This window comes from Trichechus manatus, unplaced genomic scaffold, assembly GCF_000243295.1.
Source record: "Trichechus manatus latirostris isolate Lorelei unplaced genomic scaffold, TriManLat1.0 scaffold00160, whole genome shotgun sequence".
In the NCBI taxonomy this organism is placed as follows: domain Eukaryota; kingdom Metazoa; phylum Chordata; class Mammalia; order Sirenia; family Trichechidae; genus Trichechus; species Trichechus manatus.
This window is the reverse complement of record NW_004444096.1, coordinates 4,853,527-4,874,194: the sequence shown is the minus strand read 5'-3', so window position 1 is coordinate 4,874,194 and position 20,668 is coordinate 4,853,527.

Sequence of the window (20,668 nt, the reverse complement as noted above, 5' to 3'; positions counted from 1 at the left end):
GCATCTCTGTGAGGTCATCTAACCTTTATTTTCCTATTCGTGTTTCCCTGCAGTTCCTCAGTGGTTATTATTCTGAAGAAAACCTGCTTGTATGAGGTTCCCAGAATTCTATCTCAACAATCAGCACCTAGAAAATGAGCACCACTCCGTCCCATTGTCCACATGCTTCTGCTAAAGGCTGCAGGAGTCAACAGCCCGAAGAGCTGCGTAGCTTAGGTTGTATTTTCTATATTCTTTGAAAATCTTGCCCTGTAGTTTGCTTTCTCTCTGTCTCATGGGAGGTTGGTTTCACATCTCATGTCAGGACTCAGCACCTGGAGGAAAAGAGGAATTAAAGTAGATCCACATGCCAAGTAGGGTCCCTTGGTGGAGCAAACGTTAACGTACTCAGCTGCTAACCCCAAGGCTGGAGGTTTCAGTCCATCCAGAGGTGCCTTGGAAGAAAGGTCTGGTAATCTACTTCCAAAAAAATCAGCTATTGAAACCCTATGGAACATAGTTCTACTCTGACACACATGGGGTCTCCATGAGTTGGAATCAACTCAATGGCAACTGGTTCTGGGGCTCCAGACTTTGGCCATGCCCTAGGCTGGGCACTTCCCAGGGCTGATTTCTACCATCTATTCCTACCTATGCTATTTCAGTTGTCACTGGATTTATGCAAATCATCCTAAAAAGAAGGATCTCAGGACTATATTTGTACTCCCCCCCTTTTTAAAAAAAAAAAAAAAATCATGGCCTGCTTATTCTAGGTTTCTCTTTCTGTTTTTGTAAACCTGTTATCATCCTGGCTCCCACAGTGAACACCCTCTCTTTAGTGATGCTTTAAGTGATTAATCTGTGGCTAGTTTTCTCCCATCTCCCCCAGAGTGTGTGCAGTGTCTATTCATCATGATGCTCAGATAATTGAAGCAATCCACCTTCGTTCAGGGCCATGCCCTGGGCAGAGATGCTGGCCTGGAGACCTGTTGTGTCTAATGTGATGACCCTCTCTAAGTGACTCCCTGGGGCTTCTCACAGCCTTCTGCAGATCCCCATCTCCTTGAATGAGTTTTCTGTACATGCCTCTCACCTCCGCCCTGACAAGTCCTTCTGTGGATTTTAATCCCAGACTGGCTTTAGCGATAGTCTTACCCTGCCCCTGAGAAGAGCTTTTTCATTGAAACAATGGACAGATGGGATGGGCTTAACCTGCAGTCTGAGGGAGCTGAGTTGACCATTAGAATGAACTTTCTTCCATGAGGTTTGGAGAAACCCAAATATACTACTGAGAAGGGTGATAGCACCTTTTTAAGAAGTCTCTAGGGGAAGGGTAGAAAGCTGAATCTCTTTTGAGAGACTGCCATTAGAGAGTGGAATGTGCCTCCCCATTCCCAGTGTAAGGACAGTTCTTAAGAGTGGGAAGAGATCCTACACCCATTCCAACCTCCCTCTCAATGTTAATCTTGGGATACTCTTTCTTAGCATGAGTCCTTATTTATTTATTTACTTAGTCATTAATTCATCCATTCACTCATTTCACAGATATCTGTGACTCAGGACACCATATTGCAAGACCTACACTGTCCCAACCACAATGTGTGTATAAGTGACAATGCATCTTGGCAAAGCAATATCCCAGTAACCTGGAGGAATAAAAAAAATTATGTAAACTGCATGAAGATTGTCCCAAGATTGCCAACCTAATAAAAGCAATACACATCACCAGTTGTTTTAGAGAGTACTCTGTAAGGGAGGCTTTGGGTTCAAGGGGACCTCTTTCAACCAACGAAACAATGAAATGAAACAACAATAATAAAACCAAAGAGGCCAAATTACTACAGTGACAAAATAAAGCAAAACCTTCTGTGGGGAGCCTTGTAAATGTACGCTACTCCATAAAAGATCTAAAACCCAGCAGTAGACTAGATGTGTGACCTGCACACAATTTTTCTCTACGGACCTAAAGAACTTGTAGTCATTGCCCTTGAAGCTCTTTGCATATCAAACCATGCAAAGTATGGCGTCCTCATTTGGAATTCAAGTCCTCCAAAATATAGATCCAACTTTCTCTTCTACTACAAAGGCTGCATTAAACTTGAGAGCTGCTGAGCACTGATACGATTACGGTGAATCACCTCTACCTTCCATGTAAGTAACTATAAAACAGTATTAAAACCCATTATGTAAGTGTAAAGAAGTCCAACTGTGTTCTGAATCTCCGCATAATGTCATCTTTAATGCTTTTTTTTTTTTGGTAATATCAAATAATAAATTCTTAAAATTTTTTTGGAGTCTGTGCTTTGTTGGTGCTTTAAGTATGTGCTTGGTTTTGATAGTGGGTAAACAAGCATTGATCAGCGTGTCTCCTTAAGAGCCCTCCATTCAGGCCAATCCAATCTCCATCCCATGCTCAGGACTTTGTAAGTTCTTCAACTTCTTCATGCCTAAAATCTCTCTCTTTATGATCTGGCGGTATAACTCCTACTTTTAATTTAAGACCCTGCTCAATTCCCAGACAAGCATCACTACTGAGAATCTCTCCCCAACCAAGGAAGCCTCTATTAATTATTCCCATTCACGGAAAGCTCTCTCACCTTTGATCTCCCATAGAAGGTGCTGTCTGCATCACTTAATAATATAACACTTTGTGGCATGTCTCACATTGTCACTTACGTTTGCATTTAATTTTTAAGTGTTTCTGTGCTGTTTCCTAATGCGCCTATGAGTTTTGAGAGCAGGACCTGGGTCTTATATTTCTGTGTCTCTCCGCTTGGTGCTACTAGGTATATAGACAGCACTCAAATTTCTATCATGTTTTTCTTTGGTCAGTACTTCCTAATCTGAGGAACAAAGAGATTCACTTTAGAAGAAAAAATTTTTCTGAAACTTTGAGAATACATCCCAGTTTGGAAATATTGCACTAAAGGTTGGTGATTGCTTGGTGCCGATGGAATGACAACTTAAAATGCACAGTCAAGCACTGATTAGCATCAAAGTGAAAATGCAAAGTTTAAACATCTCATAAAAACTCTTAAACTCTCAATAATATATCCCTGGCATGCCCCCACCTCTGTTCCTGCTCCCCACCATCCTCTCCACTATATTCTAAGTTTGGCTAAGTCTTTGAGAGCTCTTATCAAAATAACTCACCCATTAACACATTAGCTCCAATTATTTCATTGAATTAGTCAGCCTTCACTTAGCAGAGCGCTAGAAGGTGAGCAGAGGTTAGTTGCATTTTTATGGGGCGAGAGGAAGGTTGGAAAGGTCTAGAATTTCTGTAGATCAAGTTTCTTTGTATTAAGGCAGGAACCAGGAAAAAAATAGTCAAGAGAAGTGAGACTTTCAAGGGGAGGTGGTTCCTGATGCCAAATGCTGCAGATAAATAGCATGAAGTCTAGGAAGTGCAACGAACCGCCCACTAAGAAAGCAGTTTCGGGAAAGTGGGAAGATGAGAAGCAGCAAGATTGCAGCAGTAGATTGAGTATTAAGGGAGCCACAGCTGCTAACCTAAAGGTCAGCAGTTCAAATCCACCAGCTACTCCTTGGAAACCCTTTGGGGCGTTCTACTCTGTCCTATAGGGTCACTCTGAGTTGAAATCAACTCAACAGCAATGGTCTTTTTTCCCCCTAGGTATCTAGTGCTGCTATAACAGAACTACCACAAGTGGATGGCTTCAACAAACATAAATTTATTCTCTCAAAAGTTAGGAAGCTAGAAGTTCGAATTCAGGGCATCAGCTCCAGGGGAAGGCTTTCTCTCTGTCAGCTCTGGGGGAAGGTCCTTGTCCTCAATCTTCTCCTGTGTCTAGGAGCTTCTCAGTGCAGGGACTCTGAGTCCAAAGGATGCGCTCTGCTCCTGGCTCCTCTTGCTTGGTGGTATGACGTCCCTCTCCTTTCTGCTGGATTCTCTTCTTTATATCTCAGAAGAGATTGACTCAAAATACAACCTAAACCCGTAGATTGAGTCTAATCTTGCCTCTAATCCCGCCTCATTAACATCACAGAGGTTAGGATTTATAACACACAGGATAATCACATCAAATCACAAAATGGTAGATAACCATACAATACTGGGAACCATAGCCTAGCCAAGTTGATACACGTTTTTTGGGGACATGATTCAATCCATAACAGTAAGAGATGAGAAAACGGATATAATGAGAGTAGAAGGGAAGAACTACAGAGGTGAAAGAAAGCTTTTGTTTGTTTGCTGAGTTTTTGGATAGGGAGACGAGCATATTTGTAGGTGAAATGAAAGAAGATTCAAGAGAGTTGGTGTAAGCGATAGTACAAGGATGATCAGGGTGGGGATTGAATCATGGGCGCAGGAGGAGGAATTAGCCAGAGACCAGAGGAATGGAAGGTCTACCCTCTAAGGAGGAGTAAACATTGCTGATGTTGTAATGCAGTAAATAAGAGGCCTTTGGTTTTAAGTGGCAGAAACAATTTCAATCAGTTTCAGTAGAAAAGACAGAAGTGTGACTGGGAGCATCTGGAACCAGAACTCTTTCTACATTGCTCTCATACTCTCTGCATCTGCCTCATTCTTTTCTCAGCCGCTGTGGTCAGCCATCTCAGCTTCTTCAGCCTGGTGAGGAAACAAGGCTGCCATCAACTCTCAAAATGCCACATCTTACAGCTTCAGCCATGAGAGAGAGCCTGGACTGACCCTCCTGGTGCCAAACCCAAAAATCTAGGGACAGTTTCTCACTGGTCCAGCTTGAGTCTTTAGGAGCCATGGATCTTGGTATGGATCAATCAATCGTGGTTAGGCTGTGGGCACAAGGTCTTATGTAAGAATATGTCACCACCCATGGGGACCATAGAGTGGAATGGCGGCAATTTTCATTGAACAGGGGGTCTGCTAGACAATAGGTGTCCATTTGAGAGATGTAAGGAGCTCTGGTGGCGCAATGGTTAAGTGTTCAGCTGCTAATCAAAAGGTCAGCGGTTTGAACCTGCCAGCAGCTCCTCAGGAGAAAAGACCTGGAGATATGATACCATAAAGATTACAGCCTAGGAAACCCTATGGGGCAACTCTACTCTTTCCTATAGGGTCGCTATGAGTTGGAGTTGACAGCACAGGACAACAACATTGAGAGATGTAGTTTTGGGGGTAGGGGAGAGTTTAGGAAGTTTGAGGAATTCATATCTGAAATTTTTTTTTTTTTTGGTCTGGGCAACGTTAGGGCCATTGATAAAAATGAAGGAGTAGACGGGGATTTGGGCTACAGAAGGTTTAGAACACTACCATGTGGAGCAAGAAAGCCAACAGAACGATTAGCAACACTGGGAACACCTGAGGGCAGAAAGCATAGCTGTTTCATGGAATCAACCCAGATTTATTCACTCAACAAACATTATTGATGGCAGTCTCTGTTATCACCCAGCATCCTGGACATAGCAGCAACAACAACAGGAAGTTGGGCTGATCCAAGGTTGGAGAATGAAACTACAGGAGGCAAAGGAATTGAGGTGAGGGGAAGGGCTGAAGTAGGTGGAGACCTGTCCACAGGAGAGGACCACTGGCTTATGAGAAGGAGCAGAGAGCTTGGGAAGTCATCCAGGAGGAGCTGTGTGTCTCAGTGGTGCCTCTTATGATAGTCCTTCCTGATGGAGATGACCCCCCAGTAGTATGGACTTCATCCTGGTTTGCTCAGGACCTGTTAAACTTATTGCTGTTGAGCCGATTCCTACTCACGGAAACCTGTATGTGTTAGAGTAGAAATGTGCTCCACAGGGTTTTTGGTGGCTGATATTTCAGAAGTAGATCACCATTCCTTTCTTCCAAGGCACCTCTGGGTGGACTCAAAACTCAGCCTTTCAGTTAGCAGCCGAGTGCATTAACTTTGCACCAGCCAGGAACTCCTTGCTCAGGATACTTCTATGTAATTGTCAAAGGCACCTCTTTTTAGATCAAAAGTTTCTAGTTTGGATGCTAAATCATACAGTCACCCTACACTCAGGCCAAATCTGAGATGAGTGGGGAACACGGCTCTTCAGGGATGTTACTTCTTTGTGGTTTATAGCTGCAGATCTGGTGGTCCGGAAAGAGTTAACTCCAGCTCTCCGTCTTCATCGTTCCTCTTGGCCCCACCAAGGGAAATGGAGACTCTTGGAAGCTTCCAGTTCCTGCGGATTTGGGTCTAAAGAGAAGAGATGAGAGATAGAAACTACCTCATCCCGTCCTGCTGGCTCGCTGTAGGGAGAGGCCCCATGCATTTGAGGCTGGAGAACATGGCTCCGTTCCTTGCTGGCAGCAGACAGAGAAAAACTGCCCGTTCCCAAACGGGATTCCCCGAGGCCATCTGCTACAACCCGGACACCTCAGGGCAGGAAGTCCCAGAAACCACACGCAGTTTCCGACCACCCACTTCAGCTTTTCTTGGCATGAACAAGGTGAGGGCCATGCCCAGATCATCTTTGTATCCCCACAGTGGAGACCCATTACGTCTTGCCCACAGTAGATTCTCAACACATACTTAAATGTTCCCTCCAGAACAGACTGGAGTCGTCCTGTCTCAGAGGTGCCTCAGCTGGTGGCCACGAGCCTGTTTTGCAGACCTCAGAGTGCAATAGTATACCACAGGAGATGGGGCAGGTGGGGATGGGGAGAAGGCTGGCAGGACCTGGGCCAGAGTTTTTTGCTGACCCCAGCTGGTGATCAGCTTATTCCCTAAAGCAGAAGGATTAATAACCAGGGTAATTCTATCCCAGTCAGAATGTAACTACAGATGTGGGCTTATTGGGTGAAACAGCTAATCCTTTCTACATTTGGCTCACTTATGAAATATGATGCCTCAGGGTTGTCCAAAACACTCCTTACTCATGGGCCTGGGCTTGGAGCACCCCTTCTCCTCCAGGCAGGTGGGCAGCTGTTAGTGGGCTGCCTGAGCTCTAGCCTATTGGGTTAGCTGACTTCTCATGGAGCTGATGACAGACGGAAGGGAAGAGGAGTGTGTGTGTGTGTGTGTGTGTGTGTGGACACTGGGAGGAGGAAGGGTGTAGTTGAAAGAGAATGTCAAGTGTTGGAGTGGCTGGGTGTACAGAGAGAGGAGGAAAAAAAACTGTCTTCTGGAAAACTCTAAGGTTCACTGCAATCTCAAGTTTCAAAGGCTTAAGGAATGGGGAGGCAGCAAGGGGAGGGGAGTGCTGAAGAAAGCGGGGTGCACCTGGGTGTCCACGTGCCCCAAATCTGAGCAAGCGGGCACCCAAGGATTTACAGGGTGGTAATAGCTGGGGGCTCTGAAGCCAGCAGACTAAATTAAGGAAAGCTGCTGCTGACAGAGCAAGCATGAAAGCGTTTCCAGGCCAGTCAGGGATAGGCTTGGAGTTTTTCCCGGGGCAGCCACCCTGGGGCGAGTAACAGGAGACCGGTGCTGCCTGAGTGCTGAGGTTGGGGAGTTCAGTGCTGCGGAGGGAAGCACCCGAGAGCCAGGTGGGAGCTGAGGATGGGTGGGCATCCCGAGGATGTGCGCAGGGAACTCAGGGGTGAAAATGGGCCCCTCGAGCTCCCACGCCTCGGACCCCCGAAGGAGAGGGCTTCCCCGCGGTTGCTGAGCAGAGCGCCCCTGTGTTGGCCCTGCTCCTGCGTGGCCCACATTTGTCGCTCAGCGACCCCGCAGAGCTACCCGAGTGGCTCGGCGGGGCGGGGCGGCGATGCATTATTCATCCCGGCGGCGCGCGGGTGTCCGCGGGTGATGGACGACTTCAGAGTCCCCGGCCTGCGCGCGGCGTGGGGACGGTGCCCGGGAGGCGGGGCTCCGAAGGCGTCCGGACCAGTCGGTCCCTAACTCCTCTCACTCCCTGACCCACCTTCCTTTCTAGTCCCAGGCTGGGGGAGCACTGGAGCCTAGAGCAGTGGGCTTCATTCCAGAAACTTAAAAAAAAAATGCCCCTGGGTTCTTGGAAGAAGTTGAGAGGAAAAGCGGACTGACACCCCCATCCAAATGTGCTGGAACCAGAGAAAGCATTTCACTGACAGGCTGGGAGCAAAAGCACAGTGACCAGGGAGGGGCTTTGAAAAACCCTTCTTAGCCTTCCCTCTCACCTGGATCCTTAATTAATGTGTTTTTTTCTCTCTCTTTTTCCCCAAGCACGAAGAAAAGGAGACTACAAAGCCTGCTTCCCCAGAGCCGAGGGGGGCTGGCCGGAGCCCCAGCTCAGCCCGGGCGCAGGTGGGGCTGCACGGTGGGTGGAGGGTTTGGCCTCTCGGGCAGGCATCCGGGCTGGGAGGCTCACATCGCCATGGCAACTAGCTCTTCTTCCCGTGGGAATCACTGAACTCCCGAATGTGGAGCAAATTGGAAAGGGACTTCTGAGTGCCAGCTGGGGCTCCAGGCAGGCGGGATGAGCGGGGAGGTGGCCGTGCCGAGAGGGAGGTGGGCACGCCTGACCAGCGACCCCAAGCATGAGTCCAGGGCTGCGTGCGTGCGCTTCCTCTGAGTCATTGTTCTCTCCTCACATGGGGCCACACATGTCAGACACGTGACATGACATGTGCTCTCACTGCTGCCAGTTAGCAGATGTGTTTGCTGACTTGCTTAGAACCGCCATTTAAACATTGGCTTGGGTAAAATGGGACAGTTCCCTTCTAAAGGTCTGTTCCAATCTCCCCTAAGTGGTAAAACCAATAGCTCCCGGTGGGAGAACAGGGTTTTAGCTATGAAATTCATTTCTAAGCGGCTGAGGCCATTGTTTTTTTTAAAATTATTTTTTGGAAGTTTTAAGAGTTTTTTTATTGTAAAAATTAATAAATTATAAGTATATATTTTTTCAATTCAGAACGGTGTGAAGAAGAAAGTGAAAACCACCCATACTCCCCAATACTTCTACCCAGAGATAACCACTGGGAACATTTTGTTGTTGTCCTTCCAGACTCCTTCTGTGAACACGTACCCGCTTGGAGGTAGGTGTCGTTACACATAGCACATGCTCTTTTGTCATTTGCATTTCCACTTAACCTATTGCAGACATGGAGAGATGTAGAAAACCTGTATTATTATTTCTAATGACAACATAGAATATACAGTGAAACCTGGGAGAGCTGGAACTCCATAGGACAGGACTGCCTTGTTTTTCCGGGTCTTGCAAGTTTTCCCCCTTTGACAGGGAGCAATCTTACCACTTGTATATCGCTATCTTAAAAATCCTACCTCATAAGCACCCAGTGCATTTTCCTTCTCTGACAGGTTTCCGCCTTACACAGTGTCTTAGTCATCCAGTGCTGCTCTAACAGAGATATCACAAGTGGAAGCTTTAACAAAGAGAAATTTCTTCTCTCACAGTCCAGTAGGCTACAAGTCCAAATTCAGGGCGTCAGCTCCGGGGGAAGGCTTTCTTTCTCTAAGGCTCTGGAGGAAGGTCCATGTCATCAGTCTTCCCTCGGTCTGGAAGCATCTCTGCGCAGGAACCTCAGGTCCAAAGGACATGCTCTGCTGCCGGCACTGCTTTCTTGGTGGTATGAGGTTCTCATGTGTCTCTGCTTGCTTCTCTCTTTTATATCTCAAAAGAGATGGGCTGAAGACACTGTACAATCTTGCAGACCTCATCAGTATGACTACCATTAATCCATCTTATTACATCATAGTGATAGAGTTTACAACACATAAGGAAATCACATCGGATTACAAAATGGTACACAATCGTACGATACTGGGAATCATGACCCAGCCAAGCTGACAGATATTTTTGGGGGACACAATTCAATCCATGACACACAGGTTCTGACTTTTGCAGGTTTTACTGTACTATAATTTGTTGAATGATTTCCTGTTGCTAGAAATTTAAGTTGCTTCTCATTTTCACTCTATTACATGGTGATAAACATCCTTGTACATACATTTTTTGCACACCCAGTCTATTTCCTTAAGGTAAATTTCTAGAAGTAAAATTACTGGGTCAAACAATATGGACATTTAAAAGTTTGATACATATTTCTAAATTCTAGGTTTGAGGGTTTTTTTAGGAGCCAATGGGCTTTATTTTCTCTGTCATCAGTGTTGAGAATAACAGGGAAAGATCCATATAGGGTGTCTTTGTTTGGATTTCCCCGAAAGCAAGCTCTGACTCGAGAATTTGGGTGTGAGTAGTTTCTTCCAGAGGTGATGCAGGAAGCACGCGGAGGGATGAGCACTAGAAGGTGTGTTAATGAATGGATCACTGCTGCGGACAACTGGGGCTTCATCCCACCGGGGACCCTCCCAGAGACCATGTAGGCCCTTCCTCAGAATTGTCCCCCATTCGTTTCTCCAGGGCACTAACTCTCAGGATCGTCTGACTTTCCCCATTCTTATCTGGAAAATGTCTGGAGGTAAATTCTGAGGTACATCAAGGGGATGTGGCTGGGCACCTGCAGCCTCTCCTGCATGTAAATTATTACTCCTTTCTCCAAGCCCAAGCAAAGGGGTAAGGTTAATCCAAGACAAAATTGTACAGTGGGTTAAGAATTTTATCAGGCTCTCTGTGTTCCCTCTCTTTTCCTTAAATCATCTCATGAAGCCAACCCCAGTGGCCCAAGGCTCCCAAGGTAGCTAACTGCATAAGACACATTGAATAAGTTCTGGTCTTCTGAGTTGTTTGCTCTCTCAGTTCTCAGTTGCCATTGAGTTCATCCTGACTCATGGCAACCCATACGTGTCACAGTAGATCTGTGCTCCATAGAGTTTTCAGTGGCTGATTTTTCGGAAGTAGATCACCAGACATTTCTTCCAAGGTGCCTCTGGGTGGACGCAAACATCAAACCTTTCGGTTAGCAGCCAAGCGCATTAACTGTTTGCGCCACCCAGGGAGAAGTTTCTTTACTCTTGTTCTTGTTGTTGGTGGGTGTCATTGAGTGGATTCCAACTCACAGCAACACAACATGACAGAATAGAACTGCTCCTTAGGGTTTTCTAGGCTGTAATCTTTACAGGGGAGCCCTAGTGGCACCATAGTTAAGAGCTATGGCTGCTAACCCAAAGGTCGGCAGTTTGAATCCACCGGCTGCTCCTTGGAAACCTTATGGGGCAGTTCTACTCTGTCCTATAGGGTCACTATGAGTCAGAATCAACTCAATGGCAATGGGTTTGGTTTTGGTTTGGAAATCTTTACAGGCGCAGACCAACAGGTCATTTCTCCTGTGGAGTGGCTGGTGGGTTCAAACCACTTACCTTTTGGTTAGCCGCTGAGTGCTTAACTAATTGTGCTACTAGGACTTCTTTTCTTTACTCTAGGGTGATAGAAATATATTCTGTTATCCCTGCGGTCATATTTAATTCCATTCAAAGGTATTAATGATAATACTGGCATTTCAGGCATTGTGGCATCTGAGTGCTTTTTTGGCAGGAGGGACCTAAGCCTGAGGCTGGTCCAGCAGAATTCTGCTGTCATCTCCTGACGAGCAGCAGATGAGATACAGCAGGAAGAAGGCAGCAGTGGGAAAGAAAAGAAGAGCCCAGTGCCTTAGTTCCTTCTGCCTGTGAATTTAGAATAGAGGTGTTAAAGGGGAAAAAAGGCTGACTATGTTGCTGGAAGGAACTGGAAAGAAGAACTGAGCCAAGGCATGAGAGAAGTAAGGCAGACGGTTAAGAACAGGAACTGAACAGTGAGTGGAGAGAAGAGAATGGAAGAAGGATCTCATCTGGCTTTGGACAAATGGATAAACAAATTATGGTATATTCACACAATGGAATACTACGCAACCATAAAGAACAATGATGAATCCATGAAACATAACACGGAGGAATCTGGAAGGCATTATGTCGGGTGAATTTAGTGAGTCACAAAAGGACAAATACTGTATAAGACCACTAGTATAGTAACTCAAGAAAAGGTTTAGACACAGAAGAAAACAGTCTTTGATGTTTACGAGGGTGGGGAGGGAGGGTGAGGGTTATTCGCTAACTAGATAGTAGAAAAGAATTATCTTAGGTGAAGGGAAGGACAGCACACACTACAGGGGAAGTCAGCACAACTGGACAAAATCAAAACTAAGAAGTTTCCTGAATACAGCCAAACACTTTGAGGGACAGAGTAGCAGGGGCGGGGGTCTGGGGACCATGGTTTCAGGGGCTATCTAGGTCAATTGGCATAACAAAGTTTATTAAGAAAATGTTCTGCATCCTACTTTGGTGAGTGGCATCTGGGGTCTTAAAAGCTAGCGAGTGGCCATCTAAGATGCGTCAACTGGTCCCAGCCCACCTGGAGTAAAGGAAAATGAAGAACATCATAGACACAAGGAAAGTATTAGCCCAAGAGACAGAAAGGACCACATAAACCAGAGACTTCATCAGCCTGAGACCAGAAGAACTAGATGGTGCCCGGCTACCACCAATGACCGCCCTGACAGGGAACACAACAGAGAGTCCCTGAAGGAGCAAGAGAAAAGTGGGGTGCAGAACTCAAATTCCAGTAAAAAGACTAGACTTAATGTTTTGATTGAGACTGGAGGGACCCCAGAAGACATGGCCCCCCAACTCTCTGTGAGACCAAAACTAAAACCATTCCGGAGGCCAACTCTTCAGACAAAGATTAGACTGGACTATGGAACATAAAATGATACCCATGAAGAGTGTGCTTCTTAGCTCAGGTGGATACGTGAGACTAAATGGGCACCTCCTGTCCAGAGGCGAGAAGAGAAGGCAGAGAGGGTTAGGAGCTGGTTGAACCGACACGGGAAATCCGGGGTGGAAAGGAGGAGTGTGCTGGCACAGTATAGGGAGAGCAACTAGGGTCACATAACAACATGTGTATAGATTTTTGTATGAGAGACTAACTTGAATTGTAAACTTTCACTTAAAGCACAACAATAAAAAAAAAAAAGAAAAAGAAAAAACAAAACAGAACAAACATGCTGGTGAATGTGAGGATGACGAGGACCAGGCAACGTTTTACTGTGTTGTACATGGGTTCGCCATGAGTCAGAGTTGGCCCGACGACAGCTGTCCACCTACCTACCTTCCTACCTATCTATCTGCCCATAGTTTACACCTTCCCTTCCTGCAGTCTTGTCTTCCTCCTTCCTCTCTGGCCACACCTTCTCAGTGTCATTAGGGGTCCACTTTTTTCTGCCTATCCCCTAAACGCTGATATCACTCAGGGATTTCTGCACATGCTTTTCTCTTCTCCAGCTGCACACACTCGGGGTGGTCAGTGTACCTCCAGGGCTTCCATTGCCAACCACACACAGATGCTACCCAGCTCTCCAGCATGGTTGTCTCTTGGGGACTTTGGACCCACATGTCCAGGAGTTGGCAGAGGTTGAGGCAGTGTGAGGAATCTTGGGGCAGACATTTATTCTCTTCAGTCTATATGTCCTCTGGTTGTCTTCATATTTAAAAGCTAGCATTTCCCACCCCTCCAATTAGGAACCCTGGTGGCACAGTGCTTAATCACTTGGCTGCTAACCAAAAGGTCGGTGGTTTGAACCCACCAGCCTCTCCATGGGAGAAAGATGCAGCAGTCTGCTTTCGTAAAGATTACAATCTTGGAAACCCTATGGAGCATTTCTATGGGTTCAGTGGTTTGGTCCCCCAATTAAGTTGTGAGCTGCTTGAGGACCAAGGCTTTGCCTTTTTTTCTTCTCTGATTCGCTCCCATCTAGTGCCCATCAGACACTGGCTGAACTGACTACAGTAGAGTTTCTCAAGCAGCACCCTTGTGGGAACACGAGAGCGTAATGTCTTCTCCTGTGTAGACACTTTTCTTTCCACTGACACAGCCTCCGCCAACCATCCACAGTTCCTAGTCACCATCCGCTCACCAAATCTCGTGGCCTTTTCTCACTTCTCATTCTCCTGACCCTCTTTGCAGTATCTGGCACTATTTTTCTCTTCCTACTTCTTAAAACTCTTTCTTCTCTTGGCCTTCATAACATCACACCCTCTGAACATTCTTCTGTCCAGTGAGCTGTTTCCCTTTGTCTCCTAACCACAGTTATCCCCTAAGACTCCAGCCCTTGGAGCAGTATGAAGTAGTGGAAAGAATGCAGGTTTCAGAACCAGAGTGGACCGTGTTTGATTCTGGGCTGCATCATTTATTAGCTGGGTGACTTCTCTGAGCCTGTTTTCTCAACTGTAAAATGCAGATAGTCCAACAGCAACTCAGAACACTAGACAGGAACTTTAGGGGCAGCGAGTTTATGTTACTGGGGGAGGAACAGCTCAGAAAAGGAGGGTGAGAATGGTTGCACAACTCGAAGAATGTAATCAACATCATCGAACTGTACCTGTAGAAATGGTTGAATTGGTGTATGTTTTGCTGTGTGTATTCTCAATAACAGCGACAAAATTTTAAAAATGTATATATAAAAAAATGCAGATAGTCATGAGGTTTGAAGATATTGTAGGTAAAGTCCTGGTGTGATCTTCTGTGACTCTGCCAGAGATTACACAATCCCTTGGTGACTCACTGCTCGCCTCCGGGCTGAGTCCAGATCTCCTTCTCCATCCTTGACTTCTCTCCTGCATTTGGTCCCCAACTCCACATATCTGCTGACTGTTTCCACTTTTGACATCCTGTCATGACCCCAGTATCAACCCAAACAAAACCTGTTGTCGTTGAGTTGATTCTGACTCATAGCAACCCCACAGGACAGAGTAGAACTGCCCCATAGGGATTCCAAGCTGTAATCTTTATGGAAGCAGACAGCCACATCTTTCTCCCATGGAGTGGCTGGTGAGTTCGAACCAGACTTTTAGGTTAGCAGCCAAGTGTTTAACCCACTGCACCACCAGGACTCCTACCCCGGTATCAGTATGCATAAAATCAACCTTGTCATCTTTCCTTCTCCAAAGCATTTGCTGTCAGGATTTCCCCGATTCAATCAGCAGCATTGCTATTTCCCAGACTCTCAGGCTCAAAAGTCTTGGAATCATCCTTCGTTCAGCCATCGCCTCTGCCTTGTGTGTTTGGAAATAGTGATATTTATTGGTACAATGTCTCCACATGCGCTGCTAACTTACCCTCAGCAGTATTTTGAAGTCAGCATGCCATTTATCGCTATTACACAAATGAAAACTGAGGCCAGGAGAGGCAACACCATCTCCAGGAAGAGAGTGAATGGCAAAGCCAGGACTCAGACCCAAATCCTGGGCTAATCCCAGGAGATTCCCTCCATGGAATAACTGATCTTCAGGCTGGTACCAATAAACCAAAAAAAGCAAACCCGTTGCCATCGAACTGCCCCATAGGGTTTCCAAGGCGGCTGGTGGATTCGAACTGCTGATCTTCTGGTTAGCAGCCGAGCTCTTAACCACTGCACCACCAGGGCTCCAGGCAGGTACCAAATCTTTAATTCAAAATGCTGAAGTCTCCCTATCTTTTTTTCTTTTTAATGTGCTTTAGGTGAAAGTTTACAGCTCAAATTAATGTCTCATACAAAAATTTATACACATATTGTTTTGTGACATTAGTTGAAATTTCCACAATGTGAGAGCACACTCCCCCTTTCCACCCTGGGTTCCCTGTGTCCATTCAGCCAGTTCCTGTCCTTTCCTGCCTTCTCATCCTACCTTTGGACCAGAGACGCTAATTTGGTCTCATATATCTGATTGAACTAAGAAGTACACTCCTCACGTGTATTATTTTTGTTTTATAGTCTTGTCTAACGTTTGTCTGAACAGTGGGTTTTGGGAATAGTTGTAGTTCTGGGTTAACAGAGCTTCCAGGAGCCATGTCTGTGGGGGTTCCTCCAGTCTCTGTAAGACCATTAAGTCTGGTGTTTTTACGTGAATTTGAGTTCTGCTCCAAACTTTTCTCCCTCTCCGTCAAGGACTCTCTGTTGTGTCAGGGCGGTCATTGGTGGTAGCCGGGCACCATCTAGTTCTTCTGGTCTCAGGCTGATGGAGTCTCTGATTTATGTGGACCTTGAGTCTCTTGAGCTAATATTTTCCTTGTGTCTTTGGTTTTCTTCATTCTCCTTTGCTCCAGGTGGGTTGGGACCAACTGATGCATTTTAGGTGACTGCTCATAAGCTTTTAAGACCCCAGATGCCACTCACCAAAGTGGGATGCAGAACATTCTCTTAATAAACTTTGTTATGCCAATTGACCTAGATGCCCCCACAACAATGGTGCCTAGGCTCCAGCCCCAGCTACCCTGTCCCTCAAATTGTTTGGAAGTGTTCAGGAAACTTCTTAGCTTTTGCTTTGGTCCAGTTGTGCTGACTTCCACTGTATCGTGTGTCGTCCTTCCCTTCACCTAAGATAATTCTTGTCTACTATCTAGTTAGTGAATTCCCCTTCCCTCCCTCCCCACCCTCAAAACCATCAAAGGATGCTTTCTTTTGTGTTTAAACCTTTTCTTGAGTTCTTGTAATAGTGGTCTCATACAATATTTGTCCTTTTGTGATCGACTAATTTCACTCAGCATAATGCCCTCCAGATTCATCCATGTTGTGAGCTGTTTTGCGGCTTCATCATTGTCCTCTCTCATTGCGTAGTATTCCATTATGTATATGTGCCATAATTTGTTTATCCATTCATCTGTTGATGGGCATCTAGGTTGTTTCCATCTTTTTGCTATTATGAACAATGGTGCAGTGAACATGTGTGTGCATATGTCTATTCAAGTGATGGCTCTTATTTCTCTAGGATGTATTCCAAGGAGTGGGATTGCTGGATCATATGGTACTTCTATTTCTAGCTTTTTAAAGAAATCATTTTCCAAATCACTTTCCAAAGTGGTCGTACCATTTTACAGTCCCACCAGCAGTGCGTAAGCATTCCAGTCTCTCCACAACCTCTCCAACATTTATAATTTTGTGTTTTTCGGATTAGTGCCAGCCTTGTTGGGGTGAGATGGTATCTCATTGTAGTTTTCATTTGCATTTCTCTAAAGGCTAATGATTGTAAACATCTCCTCATGTATCTGTTAGTCACCTGAATGTCTCCTTTGGTGAAGTGTCTGTTCGTATACTTTACCAATTTTTTAACTGGGTTATTTGTCTTTTTGTTGCTGAGGTTTTGCAGTTTCCTGTAGATTTTAGAGATTAGACCTTTACGGGATATGTTGTAGCCAAAATTTTTTTCCCAGTCTGTAGGTTCTCTTTTTACTCTTTCGGTGAAGTCCTTTGATGAACATAAATGTTTGACTTTTTAGGAGCTCCCCGTTATCTAATTTGTCTTCTGGTGTTTGTGCATTGTTACTTATGGTTTGTGTTCTGTTTATGCCATATATTAGAGCTCCTAGCGTTGTCCCTATTTTTTCTTCCATGATATTTATCATTTTTGATTTTATATTTAGGTCTTGGATCCATTTTGAGTTAGTTTTTGTACATGGTGTGATGTATGGGTCTTATTTCATTTTTTTGCCGATGGATATCCAGTTATGCCAGCACCATTTATTACAGAGACTGTCTTTTCCCCATTTAATGAACTTTGGGTCTTTGTCAAATATCAGCTGCTCATAGGTGGATGAATTTACATCTGGGCTCTCAATTCTGTTCCATTGGTCTATATATCTGTTGTTGTACCAGTACCAGGCTGTTCTGACTACCGTGGTAGTATAATAGGTTCTAAAATCAGGTAGTGTGAGGCCTCTCACTTTGATCTTCTTCAGTAATGCTTTACTTATCTGGGGTTTTTCTTCAGTAATGCTTTACTTATCTCTTCCCTTTCCATATGAAGTTGGTGATTTGTTTTTCCATCTTGTTAAAAAATGTTGTTGGAATTTTGAGCAGGATTGCATTGTATCTGTAGATGACTTTGGGTAGAATTGACATTTTTGCAATGTTGAGTCTTCCTGTCCATGAGCAAGGTATGTTTTTCCCCTTATGCAGGTCTCTTTTGGTTTCTTGCAGTAGTGTCTTGTAGTTTTCTTTGTACAGGTCTTTTATGTCTCTAGTTAGGTTTATTCCTAAAGTATTTTATCTTCTTGGCGCCTATTTTAAATGATATTATTTGGTGATTTCCTTTTTGAAGTTCTCTTTGTTGGTGTAGAGGAATCCAACTGATTCTCATATGGTTATTTTGTATCCTGATACTTTGGTGAAATTTTCTATTAGTTCCAGTAATTTTTTTTGTGGATTCTTTGGGGTTTTCTGTGTATAAGGTCCTATCATCTTCGAATAGGGATACTTTTACTTCTTCCTTACCAATCTAGATGTCCTTTATTTCTTTTTCTAGCCTCATTGCTCTGGCTAGGACCTCTAGAACGATGTTGAATAAAAGCGGTGATAAAGGGCATCCTTGTCTGGTTCCCATTCTCAAAGGCAATGCTTTCAGACACTCTCCATTTAGAACGATGTTGGCTGTTGGCTTTGTATAAACGCCCTTTATTATGTCAAGGAATTTCACTTCTATTCTGAAGTCTCCCCATCTTGAGTACAAACAGACCAACCTTTCCCGATGCCTCCCTTCAGCCACCTGACTTTATCTCACCTCCCTTCAGCCAACAGACGTTATCTCACCTCCCTTCGGCCACCTGACTTTATCTCACCTCCCCTTCATAGACTAACTTCTTTTTAAAATTGTATACACCTACTATTTTGACTTATTCATTTGTTTTGGGTTCCTCAATCACTGCAGTCTAACTTCCATCCCACCACTGAGATGGCCCTCACCAAAGTCACCTGTGACTTCCTGGTCTTTAAATTCAAAGGCCGCTTTATAACCTCACTATACATTGAACCCTATTTAAAGACTTAACCCCACTGATGGACCTTCTCCTTTGGAACACTCTTTTCCCTTAGTTTCTCTCCTGAGTTTCCTCCTACCTCTCTGGCCAGGTTGCCTAGGTGTGTTTTGCTCGCAGTCCCTGGGTGGTGCAAACGGTTAACACATTCTGCTGCTAACTGAAATGCTGAAAGTTCAAGTCCACTCAGCGGTGCCTCAAAAGAAAGGCCTGGTGATCTATTTCAGAAATATCAGCCGTCGAAAACCCTGTGGAGCAAGCACAGTTCTACTCCGAAACATATGGGGTCTTCTTGAGTCAGGCTGGACTCGATGGCAAGTGGTTACTGGTCTTTTGCTCAGCCCATCACTTAAATGCTGATAGTCCTCGGATTTTTGTTGTGTGCCATCTTCTCTTTTCAAGCTACGCATTCTCCCTGGTTATCTCTTTCACTCTTGTGGCTTCAGTTACCACCACTGTGTTGTCACTCCCAAATCTTTATCTTGAGCCCAGATGTTTCTCTTTAGCTTAAGATCTACATATGCAGCTGACAGTGGCATTCAGATTTGGGTTCAGATCCACTACTTGCCAGCTGGGTGACCTTGGCCATATTGTTTAACCCCTCTGTGCCTCACTTTCCTCATCCTTAAAATAAGTATAATAATAATATTTCTCTCATTGGGTTGTTTCGGGAAAAATTAGTAAGTCAATCTTAGACTCACTATCTTAGTACGTGATAAGATTTCTAGAAATCCTTGCTGTTCTTAAGATGAGGGCAGTGGTGGTTCAGTGGTAGAATTCTCACCTTCCATGCCGGAAATGTGGGTTTGAGTCCCGGCCAATGTACCTTATGCAAAGCCACCACCCATCTGTCAGTGGAGGCTTGCGTGTTACTATGATGCTGAACAGGTTTCAGTGGAGATTCCAGACTAAGACTAGGAGGAAAGACCCGGCAATCTACTTCTGAAAGCCAGCAACCAATCATGGGATGGCACAGGACTGGGCAGTGTTTCTTTGTACATGAAGTCACCATGGGTTGGGGGCAGACAACAACAACACTCTTAAGATGATTATCAGCTCTATCTGAATGTCCCATAGGCAGGGGCAGATTATCCAATAGGCAAGGTAAGCACGGTGCTTACCTTGTTTACCAGATCATCCATAGTGAACAAGTACACATTTTTTCACCACATCAAAGATTCTGCTTCTAGGTATGGGTGGCTTCTGTCTCTCTCCCAACCCCACAGCATCTTCTTACACAATCAAAGCCTCTTTCAAAATTTACTATCCTTGACAGGTGTGGATGACCCAGTGCGCAAGGTAAGCACAGGCTTACCTGTGTTTACTTACTAACCTGTAGTGAACAGTTTCACATGATGTGGTGGAAAACGTGAAGTCGTTCACTAGAGATTAGTACGTAAGCACACGTAAGCCCACGCTTACCTTGCTTATTGTGTAATCTGCCCCTGCCCATAGGCACCTCAAACTCAGCACGTCATCGACGGAGCTCACGCTCTCCCACTCCTGTCTTGTACTGGGTTCCTTAGAAGCAGAGTGTGAGGCAGGATATGGGTGCGTGAGATTTACTGAGGGTGCCCTCTCAGGAGAGAAGAGAGAACGAAGCAGGATAGCGCCGGGGGAGAAAACCAAGCATGGATGTAGTCAAAACTGGAGTGTAGCTTCAGCTTCATCTTACAGGAGCTCTGGAGCATGAACTGCACCCCAGAGGTGCTCCACCTTGAGGCAAGGGGCCGGCTTTTATACTCCTGAATAAGTCATCGTTTACGGATTGCCCCTGTCAGAGAGCACAGCCTCCTGGGCCTGACGGCTCTTGTTTGGCTAAGAGAAATTTCTGGTGAAGGGGGCAGCTGTGAGCCATTAGAAGGCAATTTTCACAGCAGCTGGCTAATGGGTGCACTGACTCAGAAACGGGAATCTGGGTTGGGTATCAGCAGTATCCACTACAGTCCGCTCCCTTGCGTTGCTCAGATCCACTTCTCACATTAAGTCCATTCCACTGAGACACAGGTTCTCCAGAACTCTGGCTGGTCATGATTTCTGGGAAAACTTACAAGACAAGGGTTAAGAGGCA